This window comes from Orbicella franksi, chromosome 14 (assembly GCF_964199315.1).
Source record: "Orbicella franksi chromosome 14, jaOrbFran1.1, whole genome shotgun sequence".
Lineage (NCBI taxonomy): Eukaryota > Metazoa > Cnidaria > Anthozoa > Scleractinia > Merulinidae > Orbicella > Orbicella franksi.
The window spans coordinates 500274-514123 of NC_138158.1; the positions used below are offsets into that span (position 1 = coordinate 500274).

A 13850-nucleotide genomic window follows, 5' to 3' on the forward strand; every position below is an offset into this window, starting at 1 on the left:
GACGATATTTAACAGCCCTAAGGACTCTAAGCTAATTCGAAAAGACTTTGGATTTGTGTGAAATGGACAGAGGAAATATTTTTGAATGCTTACTTAGGAGCAATCTGGCCGACATATTAACTCCCTTGGTGACTATGACTAGAAAGTGTCCGAGACCAGCCTACGCGCAGCGTAATTTTGACCAGCTTTGGATCGATTTCCAGCAACTTGGGCGATATTTCTTAGCCCTAGTGACTCTAAACTAATTCGAGAGGACTTATGTTGCGAGTGAAATGGACAGAGGTAAAATATTTGAACGCTTACTTAAAGGGACACAGTCAGCTTCGGGACCGCGCTGACCTGGACACTAGTTTTCTCGTTTTGAAAAAAGTTCACCTCAACCTGAAATCAAAGTACATCTAGAAATCCGCTTCAATCTTCACAGTGTTTTGCTTGATTTTCAATCGTTTACTGAATAGCCTGTTTTTTAGTGCGGTTTTGCTCATTCTATGATACTATTTTTATAATATTTGGTTAAAAACAGTATGGATCGCATCTCTGTGATATGCAAATTAGCTATGAAATGGCATCTAATGCGCATGTGCCTCAGCTGACTGTGTCCCTTTAAGAGCAATCTGGCCTACATATTAACTCCCCTAGTGACTATGACTAGAAAGTGGCCAAGACCGCTCAACGCACAGAGTGATTTTGAGCACCTTTCAGCCGATTTCCCAGAACTTGAGCCATGTTTCCCACCTTAACGGACCCTAAACTAATTGGAGAAGACTTTTCTTTTCAGTGAATTGGACAGAGGAAGAATTTTTCAACGCTTACTTAGGAACAATCTGGCAGACATATTAACTCCCTTAGTGACTATGACTAGAAAGTGGCCGAGACCGGTCTACGCGCAGACTGATTTTGACCAGCTTTGGGCCGATTTCCAGCAACATGGGCGATATTTCCCAGCCCCAAAGACTCTACACTAATTCGAGAAGACTTTGGTTTTCAGTGGAAAGGACAGAGAAAATATTTTTGAACGCTTACTTAGGAGTATTCTGGCCGACATATTAACTACCGTAGTGACTATGACTAGAAAGTAGCCGAGACCAGCCTACGTGCCGCGTAATTTTCATCAACTTTAGGCCGATTTGCAACAACTTGAGAAATATTCCCCACCTGAAACGACTCTAAACTGATTCAGGAAGACTTTCGTTTTCAGTGAAATGGACAGAGGAAAATTTTTTGAACGGTTACTTAGGAGCAATCTGGCTGACATATTAACTCTCTTGGGGAGTATGACTAGAAAGTGGCCGAGACCAGCCTGCGCGCAGCGTGATTTTGACCAGCTTTGAGGCGATTTCCAGCAACTTGGGCGATATTTCCAAGCCCTGGGGACTCTAAACTAACTCGGGAAGACTTTGATTTTAAGTGAAGTGAAGAGAGGAAAAATTTGTGAACGCTTACTTAGGAGCAATCTAGCCGACATATCAACTCCCTTAGCGACTATGACTAGAAAGTGGCCGAGACCAGCCTGCGCGCAGCGTGATTTCGACCAGCTTTAGCCCGATTTTCAGCAACTTGGGCGATATTTAACAGTGATAGGGACTCTAAACTCATTGTAGAAGACTGGTTTTTAGTGAAATAGACAGAGGAAAATTTTTTGAACGCTTACTTATGCCCAATCTGGGCGACATATTAACTCCCTTAGTGACTATCAATAGAAAGTGGCCGAGACCCTCCAACGCGCAGCGTGATTTTGACCAGCTGTGGGCCAATTTCCAGGAACTTACGCGATATTTCTCAGCCCTAGGGACTCTAAACTAATTCGAGAACGCTTTGGTTTTCAGTAAAACGAACAGAGGAAAAAATTTGAAACGCTTACTTAGGAGCAATCTGGCATACATATTAACTCCCTTAGTGACTACGCGCAGAGCCATTTTGACCAACTTCGGGCCGATTTCCAGCAACTTGGGCGATATTTCCCAGTCCCAAAGACTCTACACTAATTCGAGAAGACTTTCGTTTTCAGTGAAAAGGACAGAGGAAATAGTTTTGAACGCTTACTTAGGAGTATTCTGGCCGACATATTAACTCCCTTAGTAACTATGACTAGTAAATGGCCGAGACCGCCCTACGGGTGATTTTGACCAACTTTGGGCCGATTTCCAGACTCTTGGGTGATATTGAAAAGCCCTAACGACCCTAAAGTAACTCGAGAAGACTTTGGATTTCAGTAAAATGGACAGAGGAAATATTTTGGAAGGTTTACTTAGGAGCAATCTGGCCGACATGTTAACTCCCTTAGTGGCTATGACTAGAAAGTGGCCGCGACCGGCCTGCGTGCAGCGTTATTTTGACAGCTTTGGCATTATTTCCAGGAACTTGGGTGATATTTGCCAGCGCTGGGAATTCTAAACTAATTCGAGAAGACTATGGTTCTCTGTGAAATGGACAGAGGAAAAATTTTTGAACGTTTACGTAGGAGCAATTTAGCCGATATATTAACTCTCCTAGTGACTATGAGTAGAAAGTGGCCACGACCGGTCAACGCACAGACTTATTTTGAGCAGCTTTGAGCCGATTTCCCAGAAGTTGGGCGATATTTCCCAGCTGAAGGGACTCTAAACTAATTTGAGAAGACTTTGGATTTCAGTGAAATGGACAGAAGAAATATTTTTAAAGGCATAATTAGGAGTAATCTGGCCAAAACATTAACTCCCTTAGTGACTATGACTAGAAAGTGGCCGCGACCGGGCTACGCGCAGGTTGATTTTGACCAGCTATGTACGAATTTTCAGGATCTTGGGCGATATTACCCAGGCCCAGGAACTTTAAACTAATTCGAGAAGACTTTGGTTTTCAGTGAAATGGACAGAGGAAATATGTTTGAACGCTTACTTAGGAGCAATCTGGCCGACATATTAACTCCGTTAGTGGCTATGACGAGAAGATGGTCCCAACCGGCTTATACGCAGGGTGATTTTTACAGTTTTGGCATTATTTTCAGGAAGTTTGGTGATATTTCCCAGTCTTAGGAAGCCTAAACTAATTCGAGAAGACTTTGGTTTTCTGTGAAATGGACGGAGGAAAAATTTTTGAACGCTCACTTAAGAGCAATCTGGCAGACTTATTAAGTCCCCTAGTAACTATGACTAGAAAGTGGCCGAGACCTGCCTACGTGCAGCGTGATTTTGATTAACTTTAGGTCGATTTGGAGGAACTTGGGCAATATTTCCCAGCCGAAAGGACTCTAAACTAATTCAAGAAGACTTTAGTTTTCAGCGAAATGGAGAGAGAAAAAATTTTTGAACGCTTACTTCAGAGTAATCTGGCCGACATATTAACTCCCTTAGTGACTATGACTGGCAGGTGGCCGAGACCGAATAACGCGCAGCGTGATTTTGACTAGCTTTCAGCCGATTTCCAGCAACTTGGGCGATATTTCCCAGCCCTAGGGACTCTGAACTAATTCGGGGAGACTTTGGTTTTAAGTAAAGTGAAGAGAAGAAAAATTTTTCAACGCTTACTTAGGAGCAATCTAGCCGACATATCAACTCCCTTAGCGACTATGACTAGAAAGTGGCCGAGACCAGCCTGCGCGCAGCGTGATTTTGACCAGCTTTAGGCCGATTTTCAGCAACTTGGGCGATATTTAACAGTGATAGGGACTCTAACCTAATTGTAGAAGACTTTGGTTTTCTGTGAAATGGACAGAGGAAAATTTTTTGAACGCTTACTTATGCCCAATCTGGGCGACATATTAACTCCCTTAGTGACTATGAATAGAAAGTGGCCGAGACCGGCCAACGCGCAGCGTGATTTTGACCAGCTTTGGGCCAATTTCCAGGAACTTAGGCGATATTTGTCATTCCTAGGGACTCTAAACTAATTTGACAACGCTTTGGTTTTCAGTAAAACGAACAGAGGAAAAAATTTTTAACGCTTACTTAGGAGCAATCTGGCCTACATATTAACTCTCTTAGTGACTATGACTAGAAAGTGGCCGAGACCGCCCTACGCGCAGGGCCATTTTGACCAACTTTGGGCCGATTTCCAGCAACTTGGGCGATATTTCCCAGCCCCAAAGACTCTACACCAATTCGAGAAGACTTTGGTTTTCAGTGAAAAGGACAGAGGAAATATTTTTGAACGCTTACTTAGGAGTATTCTGGCCGACATATTAACTCCCTTAGTGACTATGACTAGAAAATGGCCGAGACCGCCCTACGCGCAGGGTGATTTTGACCAACTTTGGGCCGATTTCCAGACTCTTGGGTGATATTCAAAAGCCCTAAGGACTCTAAACTAACTCGAGAAGACTTTGGATTGCAGTGAAATGGACAGAGGAAATATTTTGGAAGGCTTACTTAGGAGCAATCTGGCCGACATATTAACTCCCTAGAAAGTGGCCGTGACCGGCCTGCGTGCAGCGTTATTTTGAAAGCTTTGGCATTATTTCCAGGAACTTGGGTGATATTTCCCAGCGCTGGGAATTCTAAACTAATTCGAGAAGACTATGGTTCTCTGTGAAATGAACAGAGGAAAAATTTTTGAACGTTTACTTAGAAGCAACAAGAAGCTATTTCTCAGAAAGAAATATTGTTTCGTTTCCGCAAAGATATTCAAAGTCTGAGAAAGGCCGGGCTTTTGATATCTTGTGCATGAGAAGTCCTGGGGTGAGGGGGATATGTGCTAATGCGTCGCTTTGCACCGCACTAGTAGTAGTAGTATACTTTATTTACCCTCGGATTGTAGAGTAGCTTTAACAGCTAATGTCTCCGAGCATTTCAACAGCACAATGGGCAGAGAGCAGACCACAACACCGGGAACTTCGTGCCCTGCACTGATCTGCTCAGTTGCCAGAGCCTGGAGTTTTTCGTGCAGGCGAGGTTTAGTACTGAACCTATTGTAAAAGAGAAAGGGCTAATTAATTTAAGTTGTCTACACATGTATCAGTTATTACAGTCAACGCGCTTCGAAATGTATTTACTTGTGATACTTCACTTTGACTCTGCCCTACGGAGGGGGGTGCCCCCTTATATCGGCTATATAGGTGTGTCCAGCGACAGAGGGACATGTTTTTTAAGACATTTTAGTCAGAAGTAGGGTATCGATATTGGTCATTTTGGTCTCAAACTGGGTATGGTTTTTGCACTCTAGTCTTGAATTAGGTATGTTTTTTTAGAAGAAGCTACTCTTTTCATCATTGTTGATACGACCATTCACAATACCTCTAACATCATTCTGAACAAGAGAACTACGGCAGGTCTGAAACAGGGTATTAATTTAAGGGTCAGGCCATAAATAGGTTAGATAAATCGCAGACGTTGGTCTTAATAGGGTAAGTGCTTTGGGAAGCGGGCCGCACAGCCCTGCCAAATTTTTCAGAAAGTCAAAGTATTGTGTGTGAGGCCAAATAAAGCTAAGAGGCAAAAGCATCTGACGTATAATTTTTCCATTTCTGTGCCGAGCAGTCCTTTATTCGAATGGATGCGGTACTCTACGTTTCGTTGTCAGTGACGCAATATATTTTTTTTTCAAAGAGGATGCCTCATGTGTGACGACAGCTGTGCAATTATTCCTCCACTTTCGCTTAAATATTATGAAGCTAAAATACAAATGCTATCGGTGTTTTCATGGAAACCAGCTCTTGAAATGCAGCGGTATGTCGAAATACAAATTTTCTTATTTTTTAAAAGCGCGCTCTAAGGAGTAAAGCTACTGGAATTGTGGCGGAAAATTAGAGAAATTCAACTAAATCTGGAAATTGTCAACACCTACGATATGAAGAACACCTCATAAAACAGCCATATTGTGCCTATTTTGCAATATACCAAGGTTAATTAAATTGCAATATGATGAATTAGTTACCTTCCACACTATATTGTATCTGTAGTATCGTCCAAACGCACCAAATTAAATGTATGTTCTTTTCCCGTAAGCAGCCACAGAAAAGGGGCGGGATTGTTATTCCTGACACGTGTTCTGATTGACCAAAATTATGTCGCCGTGGTTGTGATCTTAATCACATTTAAATCAAGCACGGAAACAGATATCTTCGTTTCTCTAAAATACATCACTTCAGTAAGACTTAGGAACATTTAAGTCGCCAATTATTTCTACCTGCATGACATTTTAATTTCCTTTTCTTTCCGTGTCACGAACTGATAAAATTTAGTTTCGAGAAGTTACTTTTGCTGAACATGTTTGCCTTGTGAATTACAAGCGTTTACCCTGATAACATTCATACCCACTATGTCAATAAATCACTCTGAAACGGAAAACAGTACCATTTCTTTGTTGAACTAAACAAAACTAACTGCTTCCATCGGCTTAAAATATCGCATTGGTGGACAAATCGCGTAGTGTGGCGGTGTCTCTACTTGAATGAATGAATAAATGAATGAATGAATGCTTTATTTAACGTGGATATACGCTTAGCTTTAGGGCTAGTTTACAGGTATTCCACCTAATAACTAATGAGAAGCTAACAACTAAACAACGCTAATATCAGGTAAAAATCACAAATTAAATACTGATTAAAACTAATTAAAAACTATTATAAAAATAGTGATAAGTTAATAAAGATGGTGAATTTTAAGCTCGGTAATGAAATGTGAAGGTGAATTAATCAACATGACACGAGTATGGGACAAAGAAAAATTCTGAGTCCCCGACAGGAATCGAACCCATGACCTCCGGAACACAAGGCGGGCGCTATATCTACTGAGCTACGAGAACTCATGGAAAGCAAATTCATTTAACTGCCGTATTTACATTAACAATTATGAACTTTAATCTGACTGGATATTACAAATCACTATGTAAATAGTTCACCCCTGAACTGAAAACAATCCCGTTTCGTTTCTGAGGAAACGAAACAAAAACTGCTGGAAAAACATAGGCACGCAAGGCGTGCAAGAATTATTTTTTTGTGACGTCTTGGAGATAGGAGGGCATTCATGGAACTGTTTACAGTACTGATTTAGTTAATTTGACAAGTTTTTTTTGGTTGCAATGTACAGCAAGAAAGAAACTGGGAATTTATGATGTACATACGATGTTACATCGGTAATGGTCAGATAACTAAATAGTAAGCCATAAAATGTTTGACTGAACAAACTACAGTAATCTGACACGTCTCCAGATTAATGAAGATACCATCTTATTTTCTAACAAGCAATTTGATTCGCTCTTTGATACAACCCACACTGTGATTGGTGTGACACGGGCACACGCATAACTCCCTCACTCACCGATCACATAGCCCTTCCAACCCCCAAGAAGGATTTTTGCTCAAAAATACCCAAGTTAAGAGAACTTTTCGCATTTTATACGAGTCGTAAGTTTATCCTTTTACACGACACAACGCAACAACACTACTTCACCGAAAATAGAAAGAAAGAGAAAAAAACCTCTCTGACACGTTGAAAGTCTGATTTAATTAAATTGTACTTTAACTTGGTGCCACGCATTTTTGAAAGAACATTTGAACAGTTTTCACACTTTTTACCTTTAAAGTGCACCTAACCCCAAAATATTTTTTCGCTAAAACAAATCTAGACTTTATTTGAAGCATTTGGCCGAAGAAATTTTTGAATTTGGTTGAATCCTCGATTTTCTATGCCCTTTCAAAGTCGCGAGTAAGTGTTTCACGACCGCGTTTTAGGGAGTCTGGGGCGGCGGTACATGATGACGTCTACCCAGGAACCAAACACAATAGCGCCTCAGTCAACTCTCTGTATTTGCGCGAGAAAATAGAACGCAAAACTAATCGTTCCGATGTATTTTGGGACTAAAACGTCCAAGTTTTGTCTCAGAATCATTTCTTTTTCGTCACTGGAGTCAGAGTTAAGTTTCGATTCGGAAGGCTCCGAAATAAACTTCGATCGAGCACATTCGACAACTGTGAACTCACTGCTTAGAGCTTTGAGAGCAATTTACAATATTGCAAGCGACGACGGGGAAGACGTCTTTGCGGACGAGCTGCTTGTATATTAGGAATGGAAAGCTAGATACGAAGTGGAGGAGCAGGCAAACGAAAAGCAGGAAAGAAAACTCAAGGACTGCTTTGGATGGTAATTTCGTCAACTAAACATAAGATTCCCACGCGTGTTTATAGCCCGTTTACATTTGTCCTTACCGAGAATGTATTTTGTCAAGGTTCTGTTAAATCCAGTTTGTGTTTTACTTTCAGTTGAATGCTTCATGTTTATAAGAACGACGTACGTGTTGCAGTTTTCGAGACTTGATGACCTCCAAAACATTGGCTTCGATCGATTGAAAATCGTATTGTTTGGACCTGTATTTTTGAAGCTGCGGGAAGCAAGGCGGAAGGAAACATTTCATACAGTTACCGATTTCACATTGTCACACGTTTTAAGTCGTAACTCCAAATAACCAATGTAAATTGTTCTCAAAGTTTGCAGTGAAATTCGTCGGATAAGCGAAAAGGATGTGTTCCCTAAGCGGTCCGCAGATAATGTTACGCGGTCATATTTTCGACGCTATTGCACAGAATCTTTGTCGCACTGCTGATTTCCAAACCTTCGAAAAACTCTGTGAGTCTAACAATTTTGTTATGTAATTCTAGAGGATTAATCTTCGACTTTCATCTAAATCGAAAGAGAAATAAGTGTTGGCTAGCGGCGTACAGTTGCGATCTATTTACATATCAGTATAACGCTTCTTGATCATGACCGGATCACACAACTTTGCCGGTTATGTTATAAATATTGCGGGATTGCAAGATATAGGTTGTAGGTAGTATTTATACAAATTTCTGGTTAGCTTTAAGCAGAAAATTTATGAAAATAGCGTTCGAAAGTCTGCGGAACAAATTCCAGTGAGAGTTCTTCAGTGGTTCTCACAGATTCAGTTCGCTTGTTTCGGTTCGACAAAATCAACCATCGTTTACGTCTTTATTGCACCATTAGCCGATCATCGTCAGTAAATTGTACAGTATATCTTTCTTTAAATCTGGAATATTGCTGCAACAGCCGATAGCACCTCTGGAAGGCGTTTTCTGCGCACTTTTCGAATGTGTATTGCACCATCCTGAAGGAAATGAGAGGAAATGAGATATCCAATCTTCCTGGGTAGACGTCACAAGAGCCGCTGGACCCATTCTCCTCAAACTCGGTCGTGAAACAAAATGGCGGTGTTTTGGAGCTATTTTCGAGACTTCGTCGTGGCACAGAAAATCGAGGATTTAACGGAATTCAAAATTTTTTTCGCAGAACTATTTCAAATAATAAGTAGATTCGTTCTAGCGAAAAAAAATTTTGGGGGTTAGGTGCACTTTAAAGATATCGGACTGAGAAGAATGTCATAAAATACCCATCAAATAAAATATATTTGCATGCAACAAGAACAAAACAATCGTTACCTGCACTTACTATTGTAAACGTTAGAACTGTTTCAGATCTAAATAGTCTCGTCTCCTCTAAAACATGTCCTAAGAACTAGAAGGGACAATTCGTGACCTCTAATTGAATTTACTCCTTGTGAAAAACAAAAGTATCAAGTTACCTTTGTAACTAAAAATAAAAATATCTCGTGCCATTTGCACACTATTAACTCGTGGACTGTTTCAAAACACAAGGCTTATCTCGTTCATAACTAGCCATCATCACACTGAACAATATCTACTCTAAAACAACCCAATGTATGTTTGTAACTGTCACACTCCGCTCCAAACCGGACTAAAAATCACAAACCGGCAAAATACACCTCAGTCTTTATTTTTCAATTACCGCAGTCCTTGTGTTTATTAAAATAAAACGCTCAAGACTTCATATACCTCACTTAACTTATCTTGAACAAAAATAATTTGCTTTTTCTTCAACTAAAATTCGTGTTGGTTATTAATGTGAATAAGCGAAAACCCTGATAACATTGAAGGGAAGAGATTTAGTTTCATTAAAACGTACCTTCTCATTCCAGTACCAAACAAGAACCCATTATAATTGTAAAGTCGTATTAAACAGAATAACACCTTTTTGTTCTCTTGACGAAATTAATCGTAGTCTCTTCGCTTTTCACAGTGAAACTTAATGGATGCTGAAATTGACGACACGCCTGGCACATTCATTACGGACTCTGCAGCAATATTTCGGTATCAATACAACACGCAAACGATTTGAACCTAAAATACAATTGATCCTATCATAGAAACCACATCAACTTGTTTTTCATTCACATCAGATCTTAAACATAGTAGACTCAATTCAAAAACTTATATGATGGGAAACGCTCAACCTTTATTCCATGCTCGTAGTTATATGCCAAACACTATGTTTCTTTGACTGATTATCCAGTTGCAAATGACTATCAAACCCGCCCACAAAATCCTAACCTAACCCACAGAAAATGTCGAAGTAAGCCCAATATATCAATACTTCCTCCTCTTTTATAGAAGAATAAATATGGCCGTTGTAAAACTGTATCGGGATCAAATCTTCTCACATACCATTTACCTTTACAACAAGAAATTTGATTGGCTGTTTATAGTAGAGCCAATCTGATTGGTGTGACATACATAGATCACTCACTCACTCACTCACTCACTCACGCACGCACGCATACATACCACGCACGTACGCACGCACGCACTCACTCACTCACTCACTCACTCACTCATCCATTGACCCGTCCATAATATACCCCGACGCGCCGACTAAGAGGTATTTTTTTTTTTACAAAAAAAATAATAACTCAAAAAATCGCGCAAGGGGAGCTATGGCAAAAAAAAATCGAGTACGTGCTTTCTACTATCTGGGTCCTATTTTTGATGCTAAAAAAATTTTTTGCCAGCCAAAAAAAAACATCATGTACAACCTAAGGGAGAGAAAAAAATCATGCCCAAAAAACTTGGCCACCACCCCCTCCCCTCCACCTCTTCAAAGAACTAAGGGTCTCTCCCTAAAGTTATCGGACGTTGTCAAAGTCCATCTGATAATGACATTCGTGGACATGGTGCACAACTTTAGAATAGTCATCAGACATCAAGACAGCCTTTTTTTGCTCCTATTAGGTCCATTTCGAATCAGTATCATTTCATTTCATTAATTCTATATTGTTATTGCATTCCGTGCTACCTTTGTTGCAGACTAGAATGGTTTCAATCAAAAGTATATTTTTTTGGAGCCGTAAATTATCTTGAACTCCTCTAGCATAAAGCAGGACAGTACCATTAAGAATGTTGCTGGAAATTGATTATAAGCTCACACATTTCAAGTCAGTTAGCTCAGATTAACTTGACAGTAAAAAAATTTTGCACCTAGTATAATCTTTCTTCAAGTGATCTTGCCCTCAAAAACTGAATGCAGGCCTTAACTTGTTTAACTTAATGCATAATCAAAGCAAACAGTGACATGACATGGCCAGATGGCATTAGTGTTCTTTTCTGGAGTGTGCAACTCAAGGAGATTGTTGAAATTCAGCCTACATTACTACTAATACTACAAAAAAAATGAATAACCTGGGCAATTTGAAGGATTTTCTTGAATTCTAAGTTCCACAAGAATATAATTCTTCGAAGGGTAGATTACAGCATTGCAACAATCCAAAGCAACTGTTACTTGAACTAAAGCTCACCTGTTCATCTTTGCCCTCCTTCAGTCCATCTGTTCACTTGCTCATGGCTGTGCCTTTTGGGAATATTGTCAGTTTAAACTTTATCATCCAGCTTCTTTGCCTGAAAAAAAAAAAGAACAGCATACGGATTTAGCTAAAAAATGAAATTGTGTTGTTCCAGAAAATGCCCATTTGCCTCTTACAGGGTTTTTGTTTTGAAACTTCCAGCTCCAATGGAAATTCCAGCTTAGCTTCATACTTTGCTTTGAACATGTTTGCTTTTGAAAACCCTCCTCCTCCTTAGAATTTCCAACAACTTTCCTTGGGGCGAGTAAATCTGGAACTGTAAAATTCTATATTAAATTTTGTACAAAAATTTCTCTCTCGTCTCAGGCAGGGCCCAGAATAGGAGTCAATTAACTAATTATGTCCAGCTTGATATGGGGATTTAACCTATTCAGCCTTTACTTTCCCAGCCATGTTAGCTTTTACCATCACAGCATACAATATTTCAATGTTGGTTCTGCACTCAGAGATGTAGCTAAGAAATAACCAAGCTGGCTCATTAACAAGTCTAGGCTTAAATTTTTGGCTCCTTATTTCTAGTTAGGGATCTACAGATTCAAGCATTTTTTGCTTTTCTATAGACTCCCTCATCACCTAAATTGCAAGAAACAGTTTACATGTAAGCTTAAACAATCTACACAAATTAGGTGATGGAAGCAAGAGAACTGAAGATCAAGTTAAAAGTTAACCCACATCGTTATTTCTAGTGAAATTCCAGGTGTTCATAAGCCTTCTTTCAGGTGGTGAAATAAGCTCAAGCCGGCTCTTAGCTACATCCCAAATCATTTTGGTATGACATCTCATACAAATAGTATGGAATTGTGTACTAAAACATTGAAAGAAATGTCCCTCCCACATTGAACCACACTCAATGTCTTTTAGCTTCCCCTATAACTTAAGCAAACTCAAATATAGAGATTCTACAGAAATGGACGATTTCACAGGGTCATGTAGTAGCTACTTGCAAGGTCTCAAACCAATGGCTTGATACCCTTTGAGAGAACAATAAAACAAACAACAGAAACAGTCCCCCTCGCCTCAAAACAACAACAGCTGTTACACTATGACAACAAATAGAATTAGAAATTTATGAGAGCAGCTACACTTCCGATTCCACAAAGTTTAATTTGTTCACATAACTAAGTTGCTATTGATTCGAAAAATTACACCACATTGCTTGAAAATCCCCTCTGCTGTCCTCTAAAATGAGCAGTACATTGCCATTCTTAACCACGTCTGTTCACTTCAGTCTTACGCTTAGCAACAGAAGGCATTCTCGAAGCCACCTCTTAAAGACTCTAGACTATCTTCTGCACTTTCCACCAATGCTTTTATCAATCAATCAATCAACCTATATTTTAAAGCAACAGTTTTCAAAGCTACAAAGGTTGTGGGGTCAGTTAATAAAGGATCTAATGTGCTCATGGACTCACACAATCAGCAGTTCTAAACAGAAGATTTTTGTAAGAATCATTACCTTGTGGTGAAAATGATGCTCCATTTGTCCAGTGAAATACCATATTCACAATATGTGGTTAATAGGACCCCACCTAGGTTTCAATTTCATCAATTTCAAGCTTAGCTTCTTCTGAAACCTTTCCAATACGCCGAGCAGATTCTTGAAAAAAAAAGACAATGTTAGGATTGGAATGAAACAAATGTACTTAATGTACTGCAATGAGGGCAAAATGAACAGTGTCTGCAACATACGTGTATCAATACTTCAACAAGTTGATTCATCCATTATTGACTGATCAATGATCTGCCTGATTGACTGGCTGACTGACTGACTGACTAACTGACTGACCGATTAACTGACTAACTTACCAACCAAATGTATGACTGAACAACTGACTGACTGACCAACCGACTGACTGACTGACTGACTGACCGACCGACAGATGAACAGACTGACTGTTTATCTGACTCACAGACTGATCATCACTCAAACAACTAACTCTCTAATCTGACAAAACACTAACTGACTAGCAGGATGAGTCATTGTCTCACTGACTATGGGGCTGATCAAAACCAAAGCAACTGACTGAATGATGGACTGTCTATAAGTCTGCCTGTCTGTCGGCCTGTCTGTCGGCCTGTCTGTCGGCCTGTCTGTCGGCCTGTGTATTCGTCTGTCTGGCCAAATGTATAACTACATGTATCTACATGAGTAACTGACAAACAGGCTAAGATAATTATTAACATCTACACCTGTAGACTATTGTAAA

The 13850-nt window shown here is 39.9% G+C and overlaps 2 protein-coding genes across 3 annotated transcripts in view; both read right to left on the reverse strand.

Annotated features, from left to right (window-relative positions):
* LOC145468406 (uncharacterized) overlaps positions 1-13850 on the reverse strand; it is a 116004-nt gene that overhangs the window by 101621 nt on the left and 533 nt on the right. The window contains exons 2-4 of one of the 2 annotated variants that reach the window (XR_014042188.1): positions 13100-13240; positions 11578-11677; positions 4722-4882 (exon numbers count right to left, since the gene is read on the reverse strand). The gene's annotated coding sequence lies outside the window, so the exon portion shown is untranslated. Of the gene's footprint in view, positions 1-4721; positions 4883-11577; positions 11678-11759; positions 11987-13099; positions 13241-13850 lie in introns of those variants that run through there. The other variant, XR_014042189.1, reaches the window with a different exon arrangement.
* Positions 1-13850, reverse strand: part of LOC145468404 (uncharacterized) — a 37814-nt gene that overhangs the window by 17441 nt on the left and 6523 nt on the right. The window lies entirely within an intron of this gene.